This window comes from Trachurus japonicus, unplaced genomic scaffold, assembly GCF_045865225.1.
Source record: "Trachurus japonicus isolate A0001 unplaced genomic scaffold, Traja_1.0 AP030427.1".
NCBI classification, from domain to species: Eukaryota; Metazoa; Chordata; class Actinopteri; order Carangiformes; family Carangidae; genus Trachurus; species Trachurus japonicus.
In genome coordinates, this window is record NW_028220560.1 from 18653 (window position 1) to 22713 (window position 4061).

A 4061-nucleotide genomic window follows, 5' to 3' on the forward strand; every position below is an offset into this window, starting at 1 on the left:
AAAATGTTTCACACACTCCGATCTCGTCCGTGTGTAGGTGTGTGTGCACTTGGGGCAGAGGAGGTCAGAGGTCCAGTGGTTACAGACCAAACACAGAACGGTTTGCAAGGTTGTACTACCATCTGAGGATGAATCACATTGTTGAGTTTCAGTCACAGAACTTTTTCTTCTTTCTTTTTCTTAATCTTTTTCTGTTGAACCTTTGTCTAGGGTTGCTGGTTGGGATTCAACGCTCCATAGTTTTCACACTCTTCAGTACAGGGTGAATGAAGACACAGAGAGAAGGTGTTGCTTACCCTACTCTTTTTTACAATCAAGTTACATTCATGTTTCGGCAGGAAGTTGTGTGACCTGTGAATGTCGGTTTGTCCTTTTAATCCTGTTTGAAACCTGAGAGAAACACTGAAAGAAAATCAAATGAATCAATCAGAGTCCCACGCCGATCAGACTTGTGTGACTAAGACAAAGAACAGGGAGCAGAGGCTTTGGAGCATGTTGGTTTGTGGCAGGCAAACGCTTGCCACATGTCACTCAAAGAGGCCACGCCCGATCAATTTTCCATAAGTTTAGTCTTTAAAAAAACCAGGTGGGTCCAAAAACAGTCACTGCGAAGACAACGAATTATCTGTAGAGAACAAAGCTGTTTTCTGTACCAGGCTGTTCTTCTGCTGTAAAGTTGGACATTTTAACATGGTAGTCCTGGCGACTGTTGGAGACTGGAGGAAATGCAGTTTCTGGTTCTTTTGTGTTGGGTGTTTTATGTTTCAAGACCTTGGAAGTCGATGGTTCACCACTGTTGTGTACTTGCTTCGGCTGACGCCAATCTGACTTCTGACATCCATGGCAAACACCAGGGTATAAATGGTTAGCAACAGGAGGCATTAAAAAGAGTCAAGAGGTAGTGGCTCTGAATGTTCGGCCATCATCAACAAGAAATTAAAATTTGACCGTATAGTTAGAGTTCAGAAGAATGGTGCCAAGAATTTTAGGAGATTATCTCGAGGCCAATCAGCTGTGAAAGGTTGGGCACCACTGATGTACGAAGGATACAAAAAGTTAACAGCCTTCAATCGCCCTTCAACGATCCTTATCTCTGTTTTTGTTCGCAGAGCAAAACAAGTCAACCGCTCAGGAGGACTAACCCAGCTGGCTGAATTTCCTTCGAGAGCAAGCCTCTGTGAGTGTGAGTGGAGTGTTGTGTGTGCGCACGTGCCTGCGTGCATGTGTGCGCAAAAGTGTGTGTGAGGTCATGTCGGGCATGACGAGCGGCGTGTGCGTGGAGAGCGATCTCTCCTCGAAAGCTCCAAAGAAGCTCCGCCCCCTCGCACCATCACCCGAACCAACCATGTTTACGGCGGACAGGGACAGGTGAGTCGCTGTGGTTGATATTATCACATATGTAATACACTCAGAGCAGCCAGAGATCATAATGGAGCAATGAAGCAGCTAAAGACCCGAGAAGTTGTCCCAACAGGAGCTGGTGGAAACCAAGCCCGGAGATGAAAGTGAGTTGCTAAATTGTAGGGATTGACAAATTTTTCTTTTAAAAAACGTTCGCAAACCAAGCGTGGAAGTTGAAGTGACAGAGCAACAAACGGATATTTTGAACCCTTAAGAGGGGAACTCTCCAAGTTCGGTCTCTTTTCCTCTGTGTTGCTAACCATCCTTTTGGCCACCGTGCATTTGTTTTTAACAAAGCCGGTGAAGAAATCAATCCATGGAGCGGTGGATAACATTAATTATTATGTAACATGTTTAACCATATTTATATTTGTGTAGTCTTATCTGTCATAAACAAGAGATTACCGTTACGAGGTCTTTCTGATTTTATGTTGGTTTTCAGCCAAGAGACATTAGGTGGAAGGCAAGAGAGCCACATCCTCCCTGGAACAAGTTACAAGTCTTTGGATTTAACTATTACAATGACTCTGAAGCTATTTAACGAAGGTACAAAAAGGAGCAGAGTTAAGGGTGAAAGTATAAAAACCAGACGGGTTTAGATTTTCCAGGTAAATGCAAGATTCTGAAATTCTTCTGGTATTCAAGTATAGTAAAATGTCCTACTTGTCGTTCTCCATGATGCATTAAAGAGTTAATAGTTTATACAGTTTTCCTGATGTTTTGAACAAGTCATTACCGTTTACATTCATTAATCCCGTTGAAGTTTCATGGATTAGAGACAACTCTGACCCTGCTAAGTTTGTCTGATTTTTCCGGTTTCTGGTTACCGTCATTACTTCACCCATACATTGCTTAGAGTCCTCAACAACCTGTTCTGGGATCTGAAGCCAAGCAAGGCTGCTCCAGCTGTGTTTTGACCGAGATCTACTCCACTGTCATGTGCCCATACCACATGTTTTTTATTGATGTCAATTGGTATAAGGTCATAACAGGATGATGATGATGGTGGTGCACTTGTTGCAGGGTTGTCGAGTCTGGCGCCGATGCTGGACTACACCACGGAGATGGACCGTTACCCGGTCGTCCATCGCCAGCTTCTACAAGACCAACGTCAACATGAACAGGAAACATCACAAAACTTTCCTCAGTCCGCCAAGCTGGCGGCCCGTTTGGCGGCCGCTACCACCCATCCTTCCCCCCGGGCGCCGCCAGGCTGGGCACCATGGCGACAGCACCCTGGGGTTGCCATGAGAACATGAACATGAACATGAATATGAACCACCCAGCAGCTTATGTTCTGGGGCCGGCCCCAAACCTGTGGGCACGGCGCCGACACATCACCACCACCATCACCACGCCGCGGCAAAGCAGGGTCACATGAACCGCCTCACATCATCACAGTACAAGCTATGCACCATGGCGGCGGGGGTCGGTAGTAGGGAACGGGGGGGAGGTGGAGGGAGCAGCGAGGGGGGAGGAGGAGCAGAAAAACACGGACACTCTTCCCTCGTCACTTTCCCTGTCACGCAGGGAACACACCATCACCCCATGGCGCCTAGCAACGGGAACTTCCTTCCCGGTTATGGCGGCAGTGCGGACTGCGGTATCATGAAAAACAAGCAGGGACTCAAAACGCGCACCCCGGACATGATGGGCCTGTCAGAGGGCGGGAGCTGCAATGGCGGAGGGGTGATGGGTTAGTAGCTTCCTGGGGGGGCTGGATTTACCCCCCGGGGTCATCGTCATATGGCGATGGGGACAGCGGGAGGCGGGATCTCTGACCCGCCGGGGCAGCGCCTTCCAGATGACGGGCGGCCAGCGGGCGCTAACGGACTGCCAGCAGCCCACGCCAACTCCTCCCCCTGCCCCCTCCTCCTCGCCCTCGTCGTCGGGGGTGACGTCGGGGGGCGTGGCCTTATCGTCGGCGTCGTCACCGTCGTCGGGCGCGGTGGCCAAGAGGAAGAGAAAGCGGTGCGGCGTTTGCGGGCCGTGCCCGGCGGCTGATCAACTGTGGCGTCTGCTCGTCCTGCCGCAACAGACAGAACGGTCACCAGATCTGCAAGTTCAGGAAGTGTGAAGAGCTGAAGAAGAAACCAGGGGGAGGAGGGGGGGTGTTGGAGGTGAGGACACATACACACACACACACTTAAAGGAATAATTCAACATTTTGGCAAATTGGCCCATTGCCAAAATCCCCATAGTTTTAGGAGTAGGTTCGTTACCTTTAATTGTTGGTGCATGCAAGCTGTTTTTTTTTAGAACGGCGGAGCAAGAGCTGCGAGCTGCCTCAGAGCTATGCAACGGAGGCTCGTGGGATTTCTTGGTTTCCCCCTCATCAAACTCATCAAATACACAATCCAACAACTCCAAAACGCTCTCATGGACAAGTTGTGACCTGCACATTCACCATGCTATGAGATTAGGGCTGTTTTCGACTAAGGATTTTCATAGTCGAATCTGATTCGTCAGATTTTGCCATAGTCGACTGATCGTCGAACCTTTTTTTTTTTTTTTTTTTTTTTTTTAGATAGCAGCAAATTTGCGGACTTTTTCCGTTTACCAAACAAAAGAGCTAAAACACCTCCCCCAAAAATATGGTAGGTGGTAAAACAAATACCTTTTATTAATTTTCCACACTTTGGATGATTTTTAGTAGCCAT

At 48.2% G+C, this 4061-nt stretch overlaps 1 pseudogene; it reads left to right on the forward strand.

Annotated features, from left to right (window-relative positions):
- Nucleotides 1-1249: 1249 nt before the first annotated feature.
- Nucleotides 1250-3521, forward strand: LOC146960383 (uncharacterized; annotated as a pseudogene).
- Nucleotides 3522-4061: the final 540 nt, after the last annotated feature.